Source organism: Pleurodeles waltl, chromosome 4_2 (assembly GCF_031143425.1).
Source record: "Pleurodeles waltl isolate 20211129_DDA chromosome 4_2, aPleWal1.hap1.20221129, whole genome shotgun sequence".
NCBI classification, from domain to species: Eukaryota; Metazoa; Chordata; class Amphibia; order Caudata; family Salamandridae; genus Pleurodeles; species Pleurodeles waltl.
The window spans coordinates 938,166,817-938,194,238 of NC_090443.1; the positions used below are offsets into that span (position 1 = coordinate 938,166,817).

A 27,422-nucleotide genomic window follows, 5' to 3' on the forward strand; every position below is an offset into this window, starting at 1 on the left:
TCATGGTGATTCTCTCTCCTGAATCAGCAACAAATGCAACATCTTATCACAAACTCCAGTGTCCACATATGGATCCACATACTCTTTCACCACAGCATGCTCTTGAACCAACAGCACACCATCCTGAAGTTCACTTTCAATTAGGTCAACAGACATTGTTGAGTAAGGTCTATCATCTATGACATTAACTAATTCAACAGATTTCTTCTTGCTCAGACACCTTTTTGCATAGTGTCCCACTGTTACCTAACTGCATGTGATATTATGCACTGGACATGCTTTGCCCACTTTACATTGGACAAGCTATCAACATCTAAACTAAACATCACTGGTATCTTTGCAGTTTTTCTCTTCCTTGATCTGCACTGCGCCAACCACTTCAACACTTCTTTCCTCATCAAGATCTTTTACTGAAGTATGAGAAGTCTGGCTTACCCTCTATCCTTGAAACTCAGAGTACAGGTCAGGTCTAAATCTCAACATACCTATGGTCCTGTGAGGAGGCTGGTAAACAAGAACCCAATGGAATCATATACTTACCTATTGGCCCCTCGGCAGCCTGTGTAGGGTCCACTCGGTCTTTCCTAGACAGAAGGGAAAACAAGGAACAATGTTAGGGAAAACCAAAAGACAAATGCTGAGACAAGGAAAAAATTCAAAAATAGAAACTGACTCAGATTTTTTCCACTGTAAGAAGAACATAGAAAAGCCAGATGGAATTCTATGTCAGGACCAGAAGTGTGGATTATGCATTTCTTTCCCCACTGTATTAATCGCAGCAGGCTTCAAACAATGTATAAGTAAAAAAGAAAAACAACAAGACTGAATATCCCATGAATGATAAGGGGATGACTGTCCATGACAACAAGCATATAACAGCCCGATGTATATTATTGTGTGATGTCCCTTCCTGTTCCACTTTCTTCACTGCTCATCAGTTAAGTCACTGCCTTGTCAATTACTCTTATTTAACGTTCTAATAATCTGTGTTGCGATTTTATTGATTACATTGCTGCCACGCTCATATTGTTGTTGAACTGAGTATTGTTTCTGTAATGTGTATTTACTGCTGAGCAGTAGGCTTAGAGCTCAGCGCTGTCCACAGTTCCGCATGGGTCCAGTAGAAGGCTCTGTTCCACAACAACTGAGGATCTGTCAGGCAGGTAGAGGCCTGTCAGAACAGCTTGATAGCACTCTCACCACCTCGTACTTGCGCTGGGAAAGCCTTGCTGAGGTTCTCCCCTCTCGGATTCCCTAAGGATTCTCCTGCTAACCGTCACTCCAAGACACCGCAACGTAGTCTGTTTCCCCTGATTTTCTTAAGGCTGGATGGCTGGTTACACCACCTGTTGATGCTTGGCATATTTGGCTGTGCAGTATTACATTTGGGCATATATCTATTTAAAGTTGTGTTCTCACCCTCACACTGAATTGAATCCTCTAGGGACCATGCATATTCCTCCTTTCAGGAGGCTGAAGAAGAATGGCCACCCCAGTGCCTTCCTGCAGGGGTGGACAAAGTGCTGTCCCAGGTGATCTCTAGAGAACTAGCCCCTCTCCAGGACAAGGTGGATAAATTGGCCTAGCGCATTCCAAGGGTTTTTAGCAATCCTACTTCCTTAAGCACAGGACCACGCAGACTTACTTCTGGGAGAAAGAAGGCCTCTAAGTGTGATTTGGGGCACCTGGAAGGTTTCAAAGAACTATGGGAGACCTTCTGTAAGAGTGTACACACGTTGAAACATGCACCCTCCTGGGAGAAAGACGAACTCAGAGAAAACAGTGACCTAGTTGCACCACATTCAGACTCTGACACCAGGGCTCCCTATAAAGGGGAGGGTGAATCTGAGGGGGGCATCTCCTTCATTAAGGACAGAGACTCCGGCAGACCATGGCACCTAGGGATCCACAGCCTCTGACTCCCTGGATGGGGATTCGGGGCATTCCGACATGTTCAAACCAGATGGTATATACCAGGACCTTAAAGCAGCTGAGTGATTGGCAAACAAGATGTGTCCGAATTTGGAGAAGGAGGTTATGGCATGCGTCAGAGTGGAGTGCCCTACACCGTAGATAAGCAGCAAGGTAGTGACTACGGCAGTGATTGACACAAAAATGTGTACTTTGTTTAGCAAATACATGAGGGACCCTAAGAAGGGCACCAAACGTTCCTGGAGAGCATGCCAGGACAAACTTCTGGACCTTGTGAGACCTCTCACAAAGAATATTGAAATGGCAGAACAATCCAAACACTTGGGAGTTCTTACATCCACAGAAATAGTAGCAGGCTAAGCACAGATGGCCATCTGCCTACTTGGAAACGCAAACTGCGCGTTGGCCGACGAGAGTAGGAGATTTCACCTTATGAAGATCAACTTCAATCTGGGGGAACTCGCAACTTCAGAAGCAGGGGCCTTAGCTCAAGGAAATCTACTCTGCTAACCCTTTGTCAAGGAGTTGGGAAAATTCTGCCCTTGTCAAGGCACAATCTTCTATTAAGAAGATCTTCCCCAGGAAGATTTTTGCAGGGGCCTGTCAGGGCAGGGGCCACTCCTTCAGCCGATTGTACCAACAAGGCCCCCCTAAAGGCCAGTTCAAGAGACATAGCGACTGGAACAATGGTTGACAAGGACCCTTCTTCCCAGACAGTGGCCCATGCCGGGGAAAGAGAAAACGAACTGGCATAGGAGGTGCAAATGTGCCAGGAGGACATATGGTCAGCAATATTCTTTCTTCCCTTCTAAATCTAGGGTGAGACACCTGTTGTATGCTCTCAATTGGGAGAAGATTACTGTGAACCAATAGGGACTTCAACAGACCGGGGCCACCATATAGAGTTCTACAGATCTCCCTTTCAGGTGGTACGCCAAGTATCTCCGGTCTTTTCGACTGAAGAAACAAATCGGATATTTTCAGAAGTAGCAGAATTACTGTCAAAAGGAGCAATTTGTATGTCAGTGCTACACACATATGGGTTCTTGAACAACTTATTTCTTGTAGAAAAGACAAAGGCTCACACCAGTCATCAATTTGAAGAAGTTCAATGAGTGGCTGGTGTATCTCCACTTCAAGATGGAGCGCATCCATCTTCTATGGGATACGATTCTGACAGGGGACTGAATGGTCAGATTAGACATCAAGGCTGGCTACGTCTCGGTGCCCATTTATCCACCTCATTGTAGATTTTTCCAATTCGCCTGGCAGAATTAGTTCTACGCGTTTCAAGCACTCCCTTTGGATCTCTCAACGGCTCTGTGGTGCTTCACCAAACTACTACAACCCATGGTGGAAATCCTTCACACGAAGGGAGTAAGGATAATCATCTATCTAGATGACCTGCTTCTAATGGATCAATCTTGATCAGAACTCATTCTCAATCTGAACATGACTATTGCGCTCCTCCAAGTGCTATGCTTTGTAGTCAAAAATTGGAAATCCGAACTGATTGGGGCCCAACAGATGACCTTCTTGGGATTTGTCCACGACTCAGTCGAAGCATCCCTGACCCTCCGACCTCGAAGGTGTCCAAAATAAGAAGGAACTCAGAAATATCCTGAGACAGAACAGAATCTTTCTTTGACAAATGGACAGGACATGGGACTCCTGTTGTCATCAATCCAGGTCATCTTCCTGGGGCCACTGCACTACCGAGTCCTTCAGAGGCTGAAGGTGAGTAACCTTGGGAGAGGACTTACTTACTCAGAAGTGATCTCTCTTTCAGCCAAAGCAAAGATGGAACTCCAGTGGTGGATCGACCACATAGAAGCCTGGAATGGCAGAGCGATCTTCGGAACAACGCCATACATGATCATAGAGTCGGATGCCAACTGGCAAGTCTGGGTAATCTGATGTGGAGAGGTATCCTTGGGGGGGCAGATAGTCAGTGGAGGAGCTGAAACTCCATATCAAGTGTTTGGAACTCCTGGCATTATCCTTCGGAATCAAGTTCCTCACCAAGGACAAGATAGCCTGTTGTATACTGTTGCAGATAGACAATGACTCAGCAGTACTGTATGTAAACCGGCTTGGTGTCACAGGCTTGATGATCCTGTTGGATCTTGCAAAGGATTTTTGGTGTTACTGCCTGCAGAAACAGATTTTGTAAACCTGGGAGTACCTACTGGGCATACGGAAAACAGTAGCGTTCACGGACAGTAGCGACTGGCAGCTGGATCACAAGATCTTTCTGACCCTCTTAGACAGAAGGGGCCCGTGTTATCTGGACCTCTTCTCATCCAGACTGATTTGCCTATTGTCACAATATAACTTTCCACAGTTCATGATGATTCCCACAGCTGTGGCTCAGCTAAGACGACAGATAGCATTGCTGGTTTTAGTGATGCTGATTTGGACGTGCCAGGCATGGTTTCTTACTCTGATGGAACTATCTTCGGACCTTCCAGTAGAACTGCTCTTCTTCCCTTGGATCCTCCGAGACCCTCGAGGATTCCTGCACCCAATGTTTCTGCAAGGTCACCTCACACTCATGGCATGTAGGATTTCTGGTGACACTGGAAGGACAACCACCTTTCAAAGGAGGCTATGAAATGTATTCAGCAGGCATGAGCCACAGGTACCACCAAGAGACAGAGCTTGGCTTGGAGAGAATGGCAACATTGGTCTTTGGGGAGACATTTGGATCCTTTGGGGGTGGAAGTTACTCATGTCTTAAACTTCTTGGCAGAACTGGTGGGCATATCGCGCAGTGAACTCCCTCAGGTCTGCCGTCTCAGCCGGACATGACACCATAGACAATGTGCTGGTTTAAGAGAACCTTTGGTTCTGTAAACAAATTAAAGGGATTAGGCTCAGTAAACTGCCAGAGCCAAGATACTCCTGCCTATGGGATGTCAGCATGGTTCTGTGACTTATTGCCAGTTGGCAGGATAACCAATATCTTTCCAGGGAGGAGCTTTCGGCAAAAGTAGCCACCTTGTGCCTCATTTCATGTAAAAGAGTGTCAGGTGTGAGAGCCCTAGATATCTCAGTTAAGGTATTGCCTCCTGATGGGGCTACATTTACGATCTCCAGTAGAACAAAGACAAATAGCAGGTTAGTATCTTATCCTGCTTTTACTGAAAATTCTAAGCTGTGTGTAGTGTAATGCATTGAAGCATACGAGGCTAAATCAAGTGATATCAGACCAGCAGGTGATAGACAATTGCTGATTGCTCTAAAGAAACCTTTTAAGGTGGTATTCTTACCTTCCATTGCCAGGTGGGTAGGCTGGTGTTGATGTTCAAAGGTTTGGAGCTCACTCCACAAGAGGTGCCATGGTGTCTAAAGCCATTCAGGTAGACGGAAGGCTGGAAGACATTATGAACACTGCTGACTGGTCATCAAGGTCGACATTTAAAAAGTTCTCTTTCAAACCGATCTCGGATGCCGCCGCCCTGGTAGTAAGTAAACTTTAAACATGCATAATCCGCATCTCCGGTCCTGACATACAATAAAAAATGTCCCAACTAACAAGAAGGATGGTTTCATTTCTATTAAGGACACAGAGGCAAGGATGATCTCACCTAGAGGCATCAGAGAGTGATCTCCTGCCCTCCACATGTTACTTTGTAAACAAAAAAGTATTTCTTTTAGAAATGTTTCTATGCTTAAGAGACCATTCTCCTGTTTATCTGGAGATTCATGTGCATCTCAGACTGTTCTACTGTTTATCTTTAGGTTCATGTGCAATAGAAATCAATATACTGTTACTCCTGTGTTGATGTGTTTTCCTCACATGGCAGAATATCTATGATTACGAATAATGAAAAGGGTCTAGTAGGTTTATGTAAGTTGTTTGTAACAAGAATTGGATAATGGGAGCTACCTTTCTATCTCTCAGGTAACAACCAAAAATGTTAACAGGGCAGACATTTAAGGTTAACTTCTTCCAGTGAAGAAAAGGAACATGAAGGGACATCGCACACTAATATACATCGTGCTGTTACAAGATTGGACAAAGGATGTTATGGAAACTCATCCATCTATGGTTCCAAGTATATGTAGTCTTGTTGTTTTTCTTTTTTACTTATACGTTCTTTGAAAGCTGCTCTGAATAATAAAGCAGAGAAAGAAATGCATAATCCTCACCTCTGTGTCCCTAAAAGAATTGAAACTTTCCTTCTTGTTAGCTAGGAAATTTTCATTACGGCATGTAAGTAGAGATAGGAAAGAATTTCAATCAATCAATCAAGGATTTGTAGATCTCGGCTAATCACCCATAGGGTCTCAAGGTGCTGTATGTGAGCATGATGCTCAGTCGAAGAGCCAGGTCTTCAGGTCTTTCCTGAACTGCTTCAGTGATGCGGCCTGCCTGAGCTTGAGAGGTAGGGCGTTCCATGTCTGGGCTGCTAGGTAGGATTAGGATCTCCCTCCTGCTGTACTTTTCCGGATCTTGGGGACAGTTGCAAGGGCAAACTGAGAGGAACGGAGACGTCTACTGAGTACGTAGAAGGTGAGGCGGTGGTTGAGGTATGCTGGTCTTATGTTATGCAGTGCCTTGAAGGTGAGGATCAGGAGTTTGTATGTGATGCGCTTGTTGACTGGGAGCCAGTGTAGATCTCTGAGGTGGGAGGAGATGCGGCTGTGTCGGGGGATGTCCAGGATGAGTCTGGCGGCTGCATTCTGGACTCTTTGTAGTCTTGATTGAAGTTTCTTGGTGATGATGGCACAGAGTGTGTTGCCGTAGTCCAGTTTGTTAGGGATGACTGTGTAGGTGGCTGTCTTCCTTGTGTCGGGGAGAATCCATTTGAAAATCTTCCATATGAGTCGGAGAGTGTGGGAGCATGACGAAGCGACGGTGTTGACTTTGCAGGTCATCGATAGAGAGGAATCCAGGATGAAATGAGGAGATTCTGACAGTCCTGTGCTCGGAAAAGTTTTTTGGCTTTATGGCTGTTGGAGAGTCACATATTTGAGGTAGTTTTATTAATCTCAGAAAAATGAATGCCTAAAGCAGCGGTACCTCACACCTGACTAACTTCCCTGCGTCCAGTGTGCCTTTGAGAGGCACTGACCTGCTCCTAGGTACAGGTGACATTTCAAAAAATTGCTCATGAAATATTCATATGTAAAATTGTGTGTATTGCATGAAATGTGCTTGGGTAGTATCTTGAATGAAAACTTAATGCAAGGGTATACCTCAGCACATTTCCCTTGTTCCAGCTGCACAGGAAGTGATATCACCACACTCCCTATCATCCATCTGCACAGTAAGTGACAGCACTGGATTTCTCATCATCCATCTGCACAGAAAGTGACATTTCATGTGTTTGGCCAAAACCATCTCCAAAAGACGAAACCAAGCAAGAATGCTTAATTTCTTATCATCCATCTGCACAGAAAGTGATGTCACTGCACTTCACATCCTCCATTTGCACAGGAAGTGACATCACTGGATTCCCCATTACCCATTAGCACAGGAAGTGATGTCACTGGTATACTGCCCATTGCTCTCTGTGCAAGCCTATCTGTGCCAGGACTGTGCCTGGCACCAGGAACCCTGATCGCTCACTTACCTACCACTACCCTGCCAAGCTCCTCCTTTCTCTTAACCTCAGGCCACCACTGCTGCCACACCACACAACTTGGAAGGAGCATTCACATGCACCTCCTGCAAATTAGACATAACTGCACAAGGCAAAGTGTCACTGCATCTTGTTTTCACACCCTGAAGATATTGAGGAAGATCTTCAAATGGCTCCCAAGCAACACTAGAAATACTGTCACTCATGCCCTACTCACCAGTAAGTTGGACTACGGGAACACCCTAAACGCTGGGTTCACCAACTCACCAGAAGACTACAAACCATCCAGAACTCGGCAGGCAGTGTCATCCTCAAACTTCCACACAGAACTCACCTCACGTCAGGGAGCTCCACAGGCTCCCGATATACAAACGCACTAATTTAAAACTCCTCACACACTCACATCCAAAGCACCCACCTACCTGAACAGTCTCACCTCATTCCACCAACCACACCAAACACTTACGCTCCACAGGACTCATTCTCACACATATCCTATGTATACACAGAACCAGATCAGGAGGTCGGGCATTCACATACAACCCTCCTAAAGTGTGGAATGACCTCCTACTCCACATTAGAGCATCCTCCTCTCTTCTTGAATTCCGCAAGAGCAGAGGATCTGGCTTTTCAATGCTAGGATACACGTACGGGTGACAGTGCCCTTTACAAATACACATAACATAACTTACAAAAGTCATTATACCCACTAGAGACAAGTAGGAAACATCTCTTGGCTGCAGCAGACATCAGTTTTACACTTCCCACAATACATTTTCTACTCAAAACAGTCTCTCGAATGTGAACAATTTGCAAAATGGCAAAATTGCTATGAGGGCAAAACTTTCACAAAGTCTATACAATGTGAAATGTGAGAATTTTGTGAGAAGTTGCTCAAGTATTAACATTTTTGCCCATTTCTACTTGCGATGCAATTGAAAGTGAGCTCCTTCCTCTAATGAGTTTTACTAAGAGTTGCTCAATATTCCAATGAGCCTCTGTTTTGTAAATTTACCCCACATTACCCTTGGTTTCCACACTAGGGAAAACCTTGCGTGATCAATTTTCAGTAAAGTCCAGACCAACTTGTTTGAGAAAACCTGACTTACTGTGGAATCTATAATACTGCACCAGTTATCTTTTTCTGTGGCTTGTGTAGAAGGGGTTATCTCAACCGAGGACAACTTCTGCCATCTGGAAAAATAAAACTTTTTTGTTATGCACTCTCAGGAGTCCAAACATTTGGACACAGTGGGTAGCTACCCCCCTTCCAAAAGTGAAAGTTTGGGCAATCTGGGGTCTCAAGTAATGTGGGTCAATCAGGATGGGTGAAACTAGTGTACCCAACTCCATTCAGATCATTACATACTGTTTTAAGCCCTTGCCTTTCATGTGATAACAATCTATTCGTTGAGTTGTAGTCTTGGAGAACTAGAACTTTATCCTCTACCTTGTAGATGCCAAAGGAACATCTCCAAAACTATCAACTAATTAGACTAAAACATATGAAAAAATTATGTGTGGATGAAAATTTCCAAACTGGGGACAGTGTTTGTAATGACCTGAAGTGAGGTGGTGATCCTAGGTGAAACAGTTTGCACACGACGTGGCTTAGCAATGGCGGAATTCTACTGTGAGCTGTGGGTACCTCCTAAATTTTGAACGTTCCACTTTTGGTGGAATAATTCTGCCGAAACAGTGCACTAAGGCCCATATTTATACTTTTTGACGCACATCAGCACTAGCGCAGATTTGCGTCCAAAAGTTTACTGCCTGTTAACGCCATTCCAACGTGCCAGCCGGGCACCTTATTTATGGAATGATGTTAGCCGGCGCTGCGGCTGGTTAGCGTCAAAATAAATTACTCTAACCGGGCAGCGGAGGCAGAGGGAAGAATGGGGGTTGTGCGTCAAAGAAAAATATTGACTCAACCTGACTAGCGTCATTTTTTGACTCACAACCCCCATGGAAATGACTCCTGTCTTAGCAAAGACAGGAGTCATGCCCCCCTGCCCAATGGCCATGCCCAGGGGACTTCTGTCCCCTGGGCATGGCCATTGGGCACAATGGCATGTAGGGGGGCCCAAGTTAGGCTCCTCATGCCACTTTAAAAAATAAAAACAAAATACTTACCTCTACTTACCGTAGATGGGTCCCCCCATCCATGGGTGTCCTCCAGAGGTGGGCAAGGGTGTCAGGGGGTGTCCCTGGGGGCAGGGAAGGGCACCTGTGGACTGCTTCAATAGTCAGAGACCATGGAAATGAGCCCACAGGTCCCTTAATGCCTGCCCTGACCCAGGCGTTAAAAAATTACTCTAAACTGGTTTAGAGTCATTTTCCAAGGCCCTCCCCCTCCTGTGCATCATTTTTGCACGGGAGTATAAATAAGGCGCAAAGGCCTTAGAGTCATTTTTGCCCTGGAACGCCTACCTTGCATCTCATTAACGCAAGGTAGGTTTACACAGTAGAAAAATGACTCAAACTCTATAAATTTGGCGCTAGACGGGTCTAGCGCCAAAGTATAAATATGGAGTGAAGTTTGCACCGGATTTGCGTAAAAAAAAATGACGCAAATCCGGCGCACACAGAGTATAAATATGCCCCTAAATGTATTATTTTAACAAATAACAGTTCGAATGTTGGAGTCATTTCAACTACTAGCAAGAAACGAACACTGCCAGATATACTGAGCTTTCAGAGAGTCATTGAACTGCTGCTGCCCTGCCTGAAAGCAGCATAGATCCGACTGATAAATTAGCTGTCTGCAATGGCTAAAAGGCACTAATACATCTGAAAATCTCAATAAACACAACCATAATCTGAACTAATTGGGCTCAGCCAAATGGGTCTTACTAATTGCATTATTGCATTTAAAAGATAGCATTACATTGTGAAGGGGTTTACAAGAACATTAATGTTTTGTACAGATAATTACAGAATAGTTAATTATGTGAATACTTTTATTGGCACATTAACTGTGAACTGTGGGTGTAACTAACCAGCAGGGGTCATATCCCTGTATTGCATGTGTGGCTTTTGACTACCGAGTCTAGGATAGGCAAGTCTGTATAAAATTTCTATACCAAGCGTAAAAATTCGATTTTAAAATCGTGGTTTAAAGCCTGTTCTAATAGAAGAATAATGCAACTGGGGTGAAAATGGCACTATCAAATCGCAGAGCAGCCTTCTAGCAATGGATACAAATGTCCATTTTAAATATACATTTTTTTGTTTTTTTCTTTCTAACGAGGATCAAACACAACATTTAAACACAGTCTTTGTAAATATTATCGGATCAGATGATCAGGATTATTTCAAAACACATTAAAAGCATTGTATGGTTTTTCACTGATTGTGCCGCCTTATGAAAAATCTTTGATATCATATCACAGTACATTCAATAATGCAACAGCATGACACTTTACTCTTCATGAACAGCCTAACGCAACCTGACACATTGGCTGGATGGAAAAAAATACAAATACTCATAGGGCATGATTTAGAACTTACAATTGTATTTTGTAAGTTTGCGCCGCTTTTGCGTCAAAAAGCTACGAAAATCCGGCTCTAAAAAAGTATAAATATGGGCCTTAGTGATCAAGGAAAAGATTCCCATATCTGAAAGAAACGGTAAGTCTGTAGGAGAATCTACCAGTAAAATGTATTAATGTCATTGTGCTGGTACCGATTCCACTGGGGAAGCTCCAATTACCCCATTAATACATGCACCTGCTCTCTATTTAGACAAAGATATGAGAGGGAATAATAAATCAAATACTGTCAAAACTTCAGCCAAAATGTATGCCTTTTTGGTCTCCCTTGGAACTAAAAAATGTTTTGTTTTATATTGCCTTTATTGCCTTTAGTGTAGTGTGAAAATGGAGCCCCAATTCACACCCCACCACAACATGTCTAGTAGTATGTCTACTACTGAGTGTTTGTTTTTAACTTAAAACATTTAATAACGAAATAGTGGGTGCTTGTGCTGAAGAGTACATTTATCTGCCTCCCCGTTGCAAACATGCAAATTAGGAGAGCATAGAAGCATGCCTCAAAATGCACCCACCCAAAATGTAAAATTACAGTCACATTCTTTATGATTCAGGGCCTCATTTAGAACTTGGTGGATGGGATACTCCATCATAAAAGTGACTGATATCCCGTCCACCACATTACAATCCCATTTATCCTGTGGGGATAGTTATACGGAGACCCTAATATTCGTCACGTTTGTGACGGAGTATTTCTTTCGCCAAGTTCAAAGTCAGGCCCTCTATGCATAACGTGTAGGCATACTCCTGTGCATATATTCTTCATAAAATTCCAAATCAGGAGAAAAGGTAAATAGTCAACTTGTCTACATCACTCAAACAAGTTACCAATCACAATTGAAAGCAAATAAAGCACATGAATAAATCGCACACCCAGTGCTCTGCTCTTTGCCATACTGGAGACATACTAGCAACCTCGTATCTTGCATGACTATTCAACTCAAAATATGCCCTCAAACTCAAGGTACATGCAAGTAAATAACATTTTCACTAAATTTCCAAAGAAAGTCGCAATTTTGTTCAGCCCTATTTATAACATTGAGGTTTGGCTAGATACTGCAATACGATATGTGACTAGATAGAAGGGGTCAAAACCCCTATATTTCCTGCATGTCCTTTGAATATCGAGCCAAAGATAGGCAAGTACGTATTGGATTTTTATACCAGACTCTACATACAGACATACATTTTTTCAAGATACATAGATCTGGAGGTAAGAATAGTAAATCTTTATTTCTCTCTGTGCACTTACCTTTCAATATTTTGTCCCGCAATATTCTGCAAAAGATTTCTTATATTCAGTATTCAAAAGTACAATCATTTTGTTGTTTCTTTACAATCTAGTTATGAAACATCTCTAGTATACAGATGTCTCTGCATAGCTAAGTTGTATGTAACTTTATGTCTATGCTGTACTTCAGTGTGTTGAGCACCCTGGAAGCCATGCAGATTAAGTTTTAGATAAATCAAATGAGCATTAATAAATGAATGGCATTCTATTGTCCATCTCATCAGTCACGTGGGTGTTCCTTCTCTTTTTACCTGACCACCACCTCTCACTGCTTTCAAATTCTTAATCCTCAATCATTGCACTCTCAGCTGATTGTGCACCAAACTTGGAAATATTGTCCATGTCAACTGTTATGATCCAGAACAGCTAACAAGCTATGGCATGGGGAGCAACAAGGCTTCCTGAAAGAGATCTGAAGCTGAAAGTTCAACGCAGAGTGAAAAGCAGCCATTTTTTGCTTGAAGCACTCAGCCATGCACAATTTTTGATAGTCAGGAAAAAAAGCAAAGGGAGCCACATGTTGCGGTCTTCTCAGAGATATAAAAATCGGACCCTGAGGGAATATGGGCTTGTCTATAAAGAAGAGTTTCCAGGCATTGGAAACCATTTTTATAGAGGTGAGACTGAAAACTATAATCAGCGTACCAAAAATCTTACTCAGCTTTAGCAGGACATTTTGTCAAACACGAAAGGATGAGGTTGACTTTACTTGTTGCAGAAAACCACGGGTGGGTGGTGCAAGAAACACAACACCACTTTAACAGCAGATCAAGGGGTCTTTTCTATTTGGGATGGAGCCCAAAAGAGGATGGCCAGTGTGAAACACTGAAATATAAGTAACACAAAAAGCACAGGGAGTATTTAAAGACCAGCAGGTAAAGACTCCCATGGAGTGTACCTGGGTCTGGCACCTAGACTCTAAATCGATCCTGAAAGACAATGTTTCTGACAGTAAAAGAAAGAACTCTTTCTAGGGGACGAGAAACCTCACCCACCCTGAGGTGGCATGCTTCATAATTTAGTTCCTCCACACCCCACAACAACTTGTTGTGACGTTGGTATGCATCTCTTAGAGTAGGATGCTGAACCTTCTCTATGACAGTCTAATATGTGGGTGAGCTGCACAGAATGCAAAAAGTGGAGAAGTGCTAAAAGTAGAAATATTCCTGGTCAGACTCACCAGCTTTATTCTGTCTGCTAGGGACATGATTAAACACAGCAAGATAAAGTAGGGAGGAAGCTCATCCCTGACCTGAATGTATGAATTGGTCAGCATGTTTCTGCCCTACACATTATCCTTAAAGAGGTATAGTGGCCATTCTTCAGGACCTTAACAAGTAACTCTGCTAAAAATGCTATAAATGTAATAGTAAAATGTAAATTCATAAAGATACTGATACAAATGGTGGTCACCAAAGAGAAAAGGAGAGCCACCTCTAAAGGTGTGTGTGAAAAATAATAGCATATAGTCAGAACATTGCACATTGTTTAGTGTTAATATCTCACACCCATATATGCCCTCACAAATTTATACATACGGGCATTGGAACCCTTAACCACAGTTAAAGTTATGCTTCCTGTGTGTACATCAACATTCCAGAACAACAAATCCGTGTTAAGCAGAGCAATGCTTAAAGCATGTTCCATACAATTTAATTTCCCTAGTCTATTTGAGATGGCGGTTCTGCAAAGTAAAGATGATCAATCAATCAGAAGAACTCATAAAGAGTTCATAAATAAGCAGTATCCTTTCAGACCAAAATAGGTTTAATGCAAAGAGCCTTAGAATGAATGTAAGTTTTAAATATAAAGCAGTTCAACGTGAATCTGAGAAGAGTCCCAGAGATCATCTGGGAGAAGTCACATAGTTTCAGAATGGATTGTCAGTGGAATGTCAGTAAGATCAATGCTGAATGAACCTAAGCTTCTCACACTAATCTAGGAGCATAATACAATTTTATAATTTGTAACTTCTTTGCTTGTCTCTGCCATTGGTTCATCCAATCAGAGTTTGATGTCTTCATGAGAACAAGATAGCTACCATTGACTAATCTGTCTAAACAAAGCAGCTATGAAACATTTGTTTTATCATGTACTAAAGTAGCAACTAAACTATCTACTGGATGATGTTTCCTACTATTATAAGAAAGAAGAGGGGGAAAAGTTCATGGTTAATGTAATGCAGTTTTTGCAGATCACATTTTCTTTCCCATACTCTTTTTTCTATTCAGCCTATTCATAAAGATGTAGATTTTATGATTTCAAATTGAGCACTGTATTAATTCTATGAAAAATTAAGCAAAATATGTGCCCGATGGTGCATTCGTTAAAAGCCCACAGCTTTGTGCTTTTTCAACTGCTAAAATAGCACAGAAAGGAAAAATAAATGCATTACTCTCTAATTTTTAAGCCTACATGTTATTTCTATACATTTAATTCTGCACCTAGAATTTTGTTAAGTGAATAACGCTCTTCCAAGTTCTTACCCGCAATTGACAGGTGTACTGCCTCCACTCTAAGTTACTAAGGGAAATGATTCAGGGCTGCACCTGTAGGAAACACACAAAAAACATGCCTTGCATTATTAATCAAATTTAGACTTGTAAAAATATAGCCATGAGTATTAGAAATAAAATGCTCCATTGAGGTTAAGTTCTTATGGTATCTTATTTAACAAATGTAAATAGGCTACCTAAACCCTGCTTGTGTTGATATTAATATCATACTAGATATATGGAGGCAGAAAGTGTGTATACATATATTTCATGTCCCTTTCCTTGCTATGCAGAATATCTCTTTGTCAACCAACACTAATGGCAATATTAATCTTTCACAGTGTGGACACATGTCACCCATCCTATACAAAACAGATACTTGCTGAATGTCAGAGAATCAGAATGAGTGCAGTTACCCAACAGCAGTATCATCATAACCCCAATAATGTTGTGAAAAAAGGAGGAGGGAGATGGCCACTTGATTTATCAGAGGGTCCAGTTATAAAGTCAGAGTCACTGCTACGGCCAGATCAAACTGTGCATATGGTGGGTGTGCGAAAGTGACTCTCTTGACATGGTTAGCCCCCCACTTTCTGCCTGGTATTTGATGTGGTTTTAAAGTTGTCAGTGCTTAGGACACCTACTAACCAGGTTTCCTAGGCCAGGTCTCTTCCACAAAACAGTTGTGATGCATTGGCACAATTGGCATCACCTTTAGCTCCTACTATAAGTCCCTAGTAAATGGTACTTAGGTACCCAGGGCATGGGGTACTAACGGTAGGCCCCTGAGGGCAGCAGCACCGCTTGTGCCATCCTCAGGGACCATGCTTCCAAGTGCACCTAGCACTGCCATTGCAGGCTGAGTGTCCTGGTGCAATCCTAAAATGCAAAACTGACATGGCACACAGCCTGTGTGACCTGTCCACTACACACTGCATGCAATATAGGTAAGCCACCCCTCTGGCAGGCCTTCTAGCCTTAAGCCAGGGTGCACTATAATGCAGGTGAGGGCATAGATGAATGAGCAATACTGTGTCCTTGCCAAACCTGGGGCATAGTAAGTGTAGGAAAGTACCCTGTTTTTTGGCATGTTAACCAGGACCCCAGTGCTTATGTTCTCTGTTCTAAATGTTGTCACTGCATACAGGTAACCCAGTATTTCATCCCAAATTAGTATACTGGTCACCCCTTATAAGGTGTTGGGGTTCCAGGGGAACCCTATGGGCTGCAGTATTACTTTTGCCACCTCTAGGGAGGCATGCAAAGCCTTCTACAAGACTGCAATTGCAGTCTGTGTGAAATGCTGCATGCACCCTTTCACTGCCATTTTCACTGCACCAGGTCACTTATACGTCACCTATGTTTCGGGCCTTCCAACCCTGAAGGCTAGGTGCAAAGTACCTGTGTGTGAGGGCACCCCTCCACTAGCAGAGGTGCCCCCACGTGGTCCAGAACCATTTTCTCGGACTTCGTGAGTGTGAGGACGTCATTTTACACGTGCACTGGACATAGGTCAATACCTATGTCCAGCTTCACAATGGTAACTCCAAATATGGCCATGTAAGGTGTCTCAAAATACACAAAGAGTATGGGGTATCATGTAGGGACAAAATATTGTTAGATTGCCCTATATCATCGGTGTATCCCAGACTTCGGGACTTCTTTGTGCGCTGAGAGGTAGTGATTGGGGTCCGTAACAAGGGACTAAGGGGGATTTTCTCCTTACGGACTAGGTGGTCTCACACCCTATAAAGTGTCACGCTTCATCATATGACCACCTACCCCCATCCTGCTCAGGAGAGGCAGTATGGGGTCTCAAATCTCTTTCCCAATCTCTCCTGTTGTGTTAAGATGTAAGGTGTCTAACATCTTGGAATCATACCCCAATGCTGATTCTATCATTGGTTGTGTAATTCCATGCACTCTGGGGGCTTCACAGTGGACCCTCAGTAATACCATCCCAGACTTCTGAGGTTTTCCAGGCAGCCGCAGCTGTTGCCACCTCATAGACAGGTTTCTGCCCTCCTGTTGCTCAAGCAGCTCGAGCCCAGGAAGGCAGAACAAGGCATTCCCTTTGGGAGAGGGGTGTTACACCCTCTCCTTTTAGAAATAGGTGTTACAGGCATGGGAGGGGTAGCCTTCCAGAGCCTCTAGAAATGCTTTGAAGGGCACAGATGGTGCCCTCCTTGCATAATCCAGTCTACACCAGTTCAGGGACCCCCAGTCCTTGCTCTGGCGACAAACTGGACAAAGGAAAGGGGAGTGACCACTCCCCTGTCCATCACTACCCCAGGGGTGGTGCTCAGCGCTCCTCTAGTGTGTCCCTAGTCTTTGCCATTGTGGATTCCGAGGTAGTGGGGCACTCTGGGAGCATCTCAGTGGCCAGTGCCAGCAGGTGACGTCAGAGCCCTTCCCTGATAGGTGCTTACCTGTGTAGATGACCAATCCCCCTTTCAGGACTATTTATGGTCTCTCCTCTGTGTGTTTCATCAGATTCAGATTGCAAGACTCCAGCAGGAATTCTCTGTACCCTTTACTTCACCTACTACCGAAGAAATTGCATCTGGACCCTCCAGAAACTCTACAAACTGCAACAAAGAAGCAAAGATGACTTCTGAAACTTTGTATCTTCAGCTCCTGGCAGCAACTGCAACTGTTTCCAGGTTGTGCATCCTCTGAGGACTGCCTGTCTTCAGCCTGCACCAGAAGAATAAAGGAATCACCCTTGAAGTGAAGGAGTTACTTCGCTGCTTCAGCAGGCACCCCTCTGCAGTGACGACCGGAGGCTTGGGTCCCCTCTCCTTACGAAGTGCATGGATCACGGGTGGTGGACTGAAGTGGTCCCGACGGTCCTGACGTCCAACTGTCCAACTTTGGTGGAGGTACGAGCTTCTATTACACACAAAGAGAGTTCTGGGAGTGTATCAACCCCATACAATCTCCCTTGTACAAGAAACAATACCACAGCGTGTATGGGGAATGCTAAGAATGGGCTACTCTGGCCCGTTCCACAGGTAAGTAGGTCACCGACTTGGTGATCTCATTGTTGACATGGAATGTGGTAGTGATGGCCGAGTGTTCAGAGAAGGATGGTGGAGTTTCCCTTACGGACTAGGTGGTCTCATACACATTACAGTGTCATGCTTCATCATTTGACCATCTAACCCCACCCAGGTAAGATGATACCACCTGGGCAGACTTAACCTCATGGTTAAAAGAACTCTGAGGGAGTGCTGAAATGTATCTTTCTGGATAAAGTGGGGATCCAGTTGAAGGAAGGGGAATAAATACTAAAATTACTTCGCAAATCACCTGTTTAATTTAATCCTTTAATAATGGTGTTTGTTGGTAAGATTTAAAACAATTTGAGACAATCTTGAACATAATGGTTCAAGATGTCATCCAAAATTATATGGCCAACATGTTCCTGCCCTATCCTATAACCAAACTGGCCTGGGCATTCATCAGGGCCTAGGATCCCTCCTATATATAGGGGTGGCTGGCTTAGCTAAAAAGTGAGCACATCCATTGAAATGCACACTGGGCCCACCTGTTCGAGTTAACTGAGGAAGGTCTAATGAAGAGAAAAATATTGAATTAAATTGAAATACGAAAACGGGGTGCACAAGGTGCATGTGAAAACTCACTGCAAATCACTACACACTAGTGTGAAAAAACCATGCTGTGGGTCACACAAACAACCATGCAAAACTATATGAAATTCAGTACTCAGCTTAGGGTAAAGCCCTAAGAAATACACACAGGGCAGGGTCTCTTACCCTATGGTGAAAAGGAAATTGCCTGAGGTCTGGGAAAGGGGGGGAGCTGCCACTTGTAGGCACACTCTGTGGAGGAACGAAGTTCCGGATCAGGGAGGAATGTCAGAAGGGTAGCATTACGATAGTAATATATGTGACAGTACTGCACTCTATAAATAGTACACAGTTTGTCTAGAGCCTAGAAACGAGGTACAGCTAATAAATGTCACAATATCCACTAATCAATATGGAAGAGAACAGGGAGTGACCCAGGGTTACCAACAAGAATACAAACACAAGAAATGGCAGCCCGTTAGGCTACAGGGTCATATAACAAAACGACATATAAAACATGACAAACAATATAAATCTTATCTTGTGTGGTCCCCAAGCGTATTCCTGCTCTAGCTTCCAGGGGGTGTCTACAATATGGGTCCCAGTGGGGAGAGACAACTTATTACTCCAAAGGCGGTATCTCACTCTGCAACCTAGTAGATTCCCCGTCCCAGCCGCTTGCTCGTATGGGCTGGGACACGGGAACACTAGATAAGGCTTGTTGGTTCTGACGCACTGAGGACGTCAGGGCCTATGCTGCCTGTAACGTGTCTTGCACGTCAGTGAAGCGCGTCCAAATTACCTAATTGAAGCGCCCGGGCTCATGGCAAGAGTATTCCCCTAAGCCCGGGCTTCCTGTCCCCCAGCTCAGACGCGCGTTGCAAATGGGCTTCAAGAGGACAGTAATCCCATGAGTTCGACTGCTCAAAAAAGGGGGTGGGGGGAGAAGAAGGGTCAAAGGGGAAGGGGGAAAACAGGGGGGAAGAAAAAGACAGGGTGAGGGGGAGAGAGGGGGGAAGTAAGAGAGGGAAGGGGAAAAAGAAAAAGAAAAGAGAGAAAGAAAATCAGGACAAAGCTGGAAAAAAGAAGAGGGAGGGAGGAACTCAAATAAGAAATAAAAGGGAGGGAGAGGGGAAGAAGGGGGAGAAAGGGGTGAAGGGAAGGAAAGTAGGGTAGGAAATGTGGGGGGCGGACAAGAAAAAGGAGGGCAGAGGAAAGAGGGGAGCCAGATGGAAGGGGCATGAGGGACCAAAAAGATAATAGGTAAAAAATATAATGGAAACAAAGGAAAAAAGAAGCGAGCGAAGGAGCATTAATAGGAAAAGAGGGGGGAGAAAAGGGGTGAGGAAAGGGGATGGGGACAATTAATAACAGCAAATGGGACGACCCAGTGTCCGTATGTTTTTAGGGTGAGGACAAGTCTCATGGTATGGTCCTCTATACTTGCGTGTTTTGCATAGTCTGTAATGTCGGAACAATTCTGTCACAGTCAGAGGAATTGGCCTACTGGTAGGATCTCTCTCGGAGAACATGGGTGGAAGCTCTGGAACTGGAAGAGATTGTTCCGACCTGTAGGTTTGTAAAAAAACTTCAGTCACCAGGAAACCATTTTTCTCATATGTGAGGAGATCTAGATAGGGTAGCTCTGTGCCACCTATAGTTGTGGTAAATCTCAAGTAGGGGTTCAGAGCACTTAGCCATTCGACAAATGATAAGGCTTCTTTTCTTGTACCTGTCCAAATCAGGAGGACATCATCAATATACCGCTTCCATAGTCTAATGTGTTCTTGGAATTGGCTGTCTTTATGAAACACATATTGCCTTTCAAACGAGTCAATAAATAAACAGGCCAGGCTTGGGGCAAATGTACTGCCCATTGATGTCCTGTGTACTTGTAAGTAATGGGTGTGGTCAAATTCAAAGAAATTTCTAGTTAGTGCTAGGTGGGCTAGGTCTAGTATAATCTCTGGAGGGGTTATTGATTCCCATGTGGTGTTGTAAAGCAATTTACTAATTACCTCTAGGGTTGTCTCTTGGGGTATATTGGTGTACAGGGACTCTACATCCAAGGTTATCAGAAGCTCTGTGTCTCTATCAAACTGCATCCCTTTGAGTAGATTGAGGACATCTTTGGTGTCTTTAGGATAGGTGGGTATGCGTTTGACAAGGGGTTGCAAGAATGTGCCGCAAAATTGTGAAAGAGGCTCTAAAACAGACCCTATCCCAGAGACAACGGGTCTACCGGGAGGCATGTGCTTGTATTTGTGTATTTTAGGAAGGATGTTAAAATACGGTGTTTTTGGATTTGCTTGAGTCAAGAACGCTGCCTCGTGTTTGGTGATCCCACTCATTGTCCAATCCTTTTGACACCAAGAAGGCTATTTCTTCTTCGATTTCAGGGGTGGGGTCTTTGGTTAGTTTTTCGTAGTGTTGTCTGTTCCCAAGAAGGCAAAGACATTCATCTTTATACATGGTTGTTGGCATTATCACAATAGCACCACCCTTGTCTGCTGGTTTGATTACTATCGTGGTATCCGAAGTAAGACCTTGTAATGCAGTCAGTTCCTGGGTACTGATGTTATGAAATTTCTCAGTAGGTGTCAGTCTCAAGTTGTCAATCTTGTGTCTAACTGGTATTTCAAAAGCTAAACCTGCAGGTGTCATTTGACTACTTGAAGGGAGAAACTTGGACTTCGGTCGTAGGCCAGTGTTCCTTCTTTGATTTGACTATACAGGTTAAACTGGTAGCTCAGTTGTAGGGCCTAAACTACCAAGTGAATAAAGATGTTTTAAGAGACAACAGAATGTATGCTATGTGAAAAATTATGACAGAAAAAATGAACCTCTAATTCCTTTGAGCCAACAACATCTTTCACATTGTTACTGTGCTCTTCACAGCATCTCTCATGCAACTTCAGTCCAAGAACTGCATGTTTAAAATGAATGACTGGAACACAAATGTGGCCATATTTTCCACAAGCTAAGTGGTACAACACTGAGGCAGTAGCAATTTCTGGCTTGCTGAAAAATACATTTTAGAGCTATTTTTTTTGTGTAAACAGCTTATACTTGTTGACTACTCAGCCCAACCCCAGATAAACTGTTGAGCATTGGTTCATCGACACCATCAGTCATATTTTCAAATTGCTCTCCATCTTAGCTGTCAATTGTGCTGTTTTGCCATTCCATTTGCTGATTTGATGAGTTTTCTTCGTTTTTCTGTTGCATTAATAGAAGGAGGGGATTGCTTTTTAAAACAAAATTACTCTACCTTTTTTAATTAGCTTTTTTTCCATTTTAATGGCTCCTCCTCACTTTCAGACAGAGAAGCATTTGCTTCAGCAGTTGGTTTGTCATCATTGGCATTTTTGCTCATTGATGAATCATGTGTCCATGTTTCTCGCTTTACCCTAGTAGAGGTATCTTTAACGGCAGATACTTGCTGCGACCCTGGTCTGCTTGGAGAATGTGAAACTTCATCATCTGACGTACTAGGATCTTCTTGAGCACCATCACTATCAGAGCCATCAGATTTTTTGGGGGTTTGTTAGCAAACTCAGGGGGTACCGCCGACAAATGACCGCACCGCGGTCAAAAGACCGCGGCGGCCATTCAAACATTTCCGCTGGGCCGGCGGGCGCTCTCCAAAAGAGCGCCCGCCGGCCCAGCGGAAATGCCCCTGCAACGAGGACGCCGGCTCAGAATTGAGCCGGCGTAGTTGCAGGGGTGCGACGGGTGCAGTTGCACCCGTCGCGTATTTCAGTGTCTGCAAAGCAGACACTGAAATACTTTGTGGGGCCCTCTTACGGGGGCCCCTGCAGTGCCCATGCCATTGGCATGGGCACTGCAGGGGCCCCCAGGGGCCCCGCGGCACCCCCTACCGCCATCCTGTTCATGGCGGGTTTCCCGCCATGAACAGGATGGCGGTAGGGGGTGTCTGAATCCCCATGGCGGCGGAGCGCGCTCCGCCGCCATGGAGGATTCAATGGGGCAGCGGTAAACCGGCGGGAGACCGCAGGTTTACCCTTTCTGACCGCGGCTGAACCGCCGCGGTCAGAATGCCCTTGGGAGCACCGCCAGCCTGTTGGCGGTGCTCCCGTGGTCGGTGACCCTGGCGGTCACCGGCCACCAGGGTCAGAATGACCCCCTCAGTCTCTTCATAAATGGAGGCTTTGTCTTTTTGGTCAGCCTTTTCTGGCCAGTCCACAGAATGTTGTTCTGGTGTCTCCTTAGATAAGCTGTTAGAGTTTAAGAAGACTTCAGCTGGAGATGTAATTTGGTTATCAGTTGGTGAATCTATATTTTCATTGACAAACTTTTCATTAGGTAACCCCACTTTCTCACTTGGAGAAGATACCACGTTCTCCCTTGGAGACACTAAAAGGTTTTCTTTTCGAGACAACACCAAGTCCTCCTTTGAGGACATCTGACCCAGTTTAAAAGATGCAGTTTCCTCTTTAGAAGACTCCACCCCCTCGTTTGGACTCTTCTCAATACTACTATTATGATCATCAATGCTTTCATTAAGATCGTCATCAACATTTTCACAACTGGCTGAGGAGCGTTCATCTTTATTGTTATCCAAGTTCAATTTTTTATCAACCGTTTTGCTAACGTTTACCCTTGTACCATTTTCGTCATGATTTTCAAACATCGATTCAGCACGAAAGTCCATTTCATGTTTAACTTTGTTCAGTTCATTCATATTAAATCCAAGTAGCACCCCTGGTTTGTACTTTTCACAATCTCGAACAAATTTCTTTCTTTTATTGCTAAAATGGGAGGCAATATCATTTTTCCACATCCAGAAACTTGCAGCTAATTTCTCAATTTCCCGTCTACTGGGATAAGGCTGTTTATTAAAGTGATTGGTGAGAAATGTTTTTCTTGCTTCATAGGAATCATCTTCATGACCTTTGGGATCTATTGCATGAACAACTGGTTCCTCTGGCTTTTCATCAAAGATGACGGGTGTATCAGTCTCATCATCAACTTTCCGCCTTTTCATCAATGCCATTTCCACATAGTCAATTGGACGTTTCACAGGTGGTGTTGTTGGAGTTGAGTTTATCCTAGCATGAGGATTAGCTTTTTCTTGCCCATTTTGTGTCTTTCCAACACCTCTGCAATGAACAAGGTGCAAGGTTATTGTTGAGGCGGTCATGTTACTGGTGTAAACACCAAGGAAATGTATACACTTGTATGTACGTTTTTTCTCAACAGGATGAACTGTTTTGATTAATTGATGCCTCTCCCTTAAATGATGTGCAAGAGCATCAGATATGGGTCCCTTCAAGATTAAAAAACAAAGAGGACAAAGTGTTTTGCCCACATCTTTTTTATAAGGTACAGCTGCCTGGGGTGGACTTTTCACAGGTACATCCACCTTTTCTGGAACTTTGGGTAGCAGCTTCGAAAGGACAGTTTGGGTGTTCTGAGCATGATAAGCTACAGATTCAGCTGGAGCATCTCTCAGATTGTATGTGGTTACCAGTAAATGTATGTTTGTGTCACTACCCTGCTGCAATGTTAAGTTGAAAGTTAAAGTTGAATCAGTTTTTGAACCCATTTCCTCAGTTGGGTGAGCCGTTCTCATGTGAGCTGCCATCTTTTCAACATCATTGAATGTTGAGCGGCAATAAGGGCAAGAAAGACCATGGATTTAGTAAGGTATCGGTCGGCAAATACCGATTACAGTACAGACACTTGCTAGTGAAATTGTGTATTTTCATTATATAATTAGCTACTGCAGGCACTTTCTCAGCCTTGTGTTCCTTTTCAAAGTGTACACTGTATACATTTTCAGGAAACAACTCATTGCAGATAGTACAGATTTTCCACTTCTGCGTTGATGAGGGATTTGCTGCTGCTGCAGCTGCTCCTGCAGCTGCTGATGTAGGCTTCGAGCCAGACTGAAGTAGTGATCTTACTGCCTGATGTGAAGTCAATGACGCATGCTTCAAATGAGCTGGCAGGCCACCAGGTGAATTTGTAGATGGGAGGGAGTATCTAACTGCCCCTGGAGATCGCTGATCTCTTCCAAGAGTATAGGACTTACCATTGCCACCAGGCATTAACTGTTTCATTGTTTGAGATTGAGGAGTAATAGATCTTGGTATGTTTCCACCGATAGACAATCTCATCTGATGTCCACCATAGGTCTGCTGTACAGATTTGACAGCGTAGCTATTCTGTTGGAGTTGGACATTTGACATCATGTTAACTCCAGGTGAATTCAAAGAAGGCTTTGGTATGCTAAGTCGATTCACCATTTGTTGGGATGGAAGATTTCGAACATTTCCAGCAGACATTGGAGAAATTGGTGACATTTGGCCAATTCTTTGAGGCATTCCTAATTGCTTTTTATCCTGTGCTTTTGGGGCTATCATCATTAATGGTTTTGATCTTGGAACTACAACATTAGTATGCCCTATCATTGCAGTAACTTGATATCCTATTATTTCATGGTCTTCGATGACATGCTACACTAAAGCTTTGTAGGATTTCGGCATGAAAAGGCATCTCTTGCAGTGAATACTACTTTCTTCTCTGGGACTTGAATTTATAGAGACTGCTCCATTCAGAGACTTTTCGCCTGCCTTTGCAACATAAGGTACTGCAACATGTTGAAAATGTTCCCTGTATATGTGCTTTCTAACTACTTCATACAGAGAATCTCGGTAAGTGCACTTCTTACAGTAATAAACTGCTTGTTCTATGCTGTCAGCCTGCTTAGCTTTAAGAATATCCTGTTTATTTTTTTCTTTGAAACTACTGATGGCTAAACTTTGTGCAACGGCGTTTGGAGCATGAAATATTTTTATGTGCATTTCCAAAGTCTTTTTGGCCCCATTATGAGTACAGTATGGACAGTTGAACAGTATGTTATTTTCAAAGTCATCATTGTGAACGTTCCTGAAGTGACTTTTATATGCCGAAAAGAACTTTGTAGAAAAAGGACAAGCACTGCAGCAAAAAGGTTTCTTCCGATAGTCCTGATTTTTAGTAAGTGGGGGGTCCCACAATCCTACATCATCCCATGCAGTGTTCTTCACATAAAAGTCATATGGTTCAAATTATTTGAAATCCTCAATATGTTCCTTACAGTACTCCAAGCCAATGTCACTCAATATTTTTTTCACAGTTTTTCTGGCTTTCCTTAAACTGCCAAGGTTGTTGACTGGAAGCTGGAAAATAATTTAAACCTGTGGGTGCCGGTGCTCCTCGGCGTCTGCTGCAGGGCAGGGGCCAGTGCTCCTATGGCTGTGGTTGCAGTTTCCAAGGCTCCAAAAGGTTCCCAGGCACCGGCGGGGGCTCCGGCCAGCCACGTCCACCAGGCAGGAGGACGCACAATGGCCTCTACTGGTCTGGCTGCTGCTTGTCTCCACCGGAGCATTTTTAAAATTTGCACATCGTTACCACCAAGTTCAAGTTGGTGGTAAATAGCGATTCCTTAATGCCCAATTGGCATTAAGGGATTGCTTCTTACATGTGCTTTAGAAATCGCAAATAAGGATTCCTTATTTGCGATTTCTTATTTGGAGAGTCGCAATTTGGGACTCTCTAAACAGGGTTGCAATATTAAGGAATCGCTATTTTAGTGATTCCTTAAATTTGCTTTCAGAATGCCTTTGATACATTCTGAAATGGCTTTTTGCATTCGCAAACGGGCATTCGCACTGTTTGCGAATGCAAAAAGCTTTGATACATCTGGCCCTTGGTCTCTTACTTTCCTTTCTAAGAGACTTGGGTTAGGTAGAGTATGTTTTTGTTTTTATTTACACTACTCTAACGCTCACTACACTATTGCCCTCATTACAACCCTGGCAGTAAATGCTGCTGACCGCAGTGCCGATGGCCGAGTAGATATTGTGACTGCTGGGGTATAGCAATACGGGTATTAAGACCCACACAGAGAAATCCGCCACTATACAGACACTCACACAAGTCGGCCAGCCCAAAGATCAGTGATAAACTGGCGGTACCAAAACCCACTCCGTTACACCAGCAGAAATAAGCCCACAGCATCAGGACCCACAAATCACAGTGGCGGTCTTTTATCCGCGGTAAACCATTGGCGGTACACACCGCCGCATTCAAAATACACACACACTAACAAAACTACACCACATTGGACAATTCAAACTACACACACCTGACACACATACACACACCACACCCACACACCCAATCCAGTATAAAACACACATCCACAATACCCACAACCCCTTACAACGAAAAAAATATTGCCAACAGAGAGACAAGCCAAGAGCACCCACAGAATCAGAGCCACATAACGCCATCAACCATACACCTTCCAAGCGCCTCACAGCATACACCCCAACACATCACCCCACACACTCTCACACATACCACTCACACTACACCCACAGCACCACAAAGACACCCCAGGTTCTCTGAGGAGGAGCTAAGGGTCATGGTGGAGGAAATCATCTGGGTAGAGCCACAGCTATTCGGATAACAGGTGCAGCAGACGTCCATTGCTAGGAAGATGGAGCTATGGTGGAGAGTCATGGACAGGGTCAACGCTGTGGGACAGCACCCCAGAACAAGGGATGACATCAGGAAGAGGTGGAACGACCTACGGGGGAAGGTGCGTTCCGTGGTTGCAAGACACCAGGTAGCCATACAGGGGACTGGCGGTGGACCTCCACCCCCTCCCCCACAACTAACAACATGGGAGGAGCAAGTCTTGGCGATCATGCATCCTGAGGGCCTCGTAGGAGTAGCAGGAGGACTGGACTCTGGTAAGTCAAATCTTTACTACTTTATCCCCCCCTACTTGCATGCCATCACAAACTCCTACCCCTACCCTCACCCCCATCACTCCACCACCTCACATATACCCCACCATCACAACCCACCCATCCCAATACCAAGCCCTGCATGCAACACCAATGCATGGACCCCCATCACAGACCTGCATGGACACCCATCACCACAGCATG

General features: G+C 44.0%; 1 pseudogene; it reads right to left on the minus strand.

Annotated features, from left to right (window-relative positions):
- LOC138293958 (activity-dependent neuroprotector homeobox protein pseudogene) lies at positions 1-25,646 on the minus strand (annotated as a pseudogene).
- Between the last annotated feature and the right edge of the window lie 1,776 nt (positions 25,647-27,422).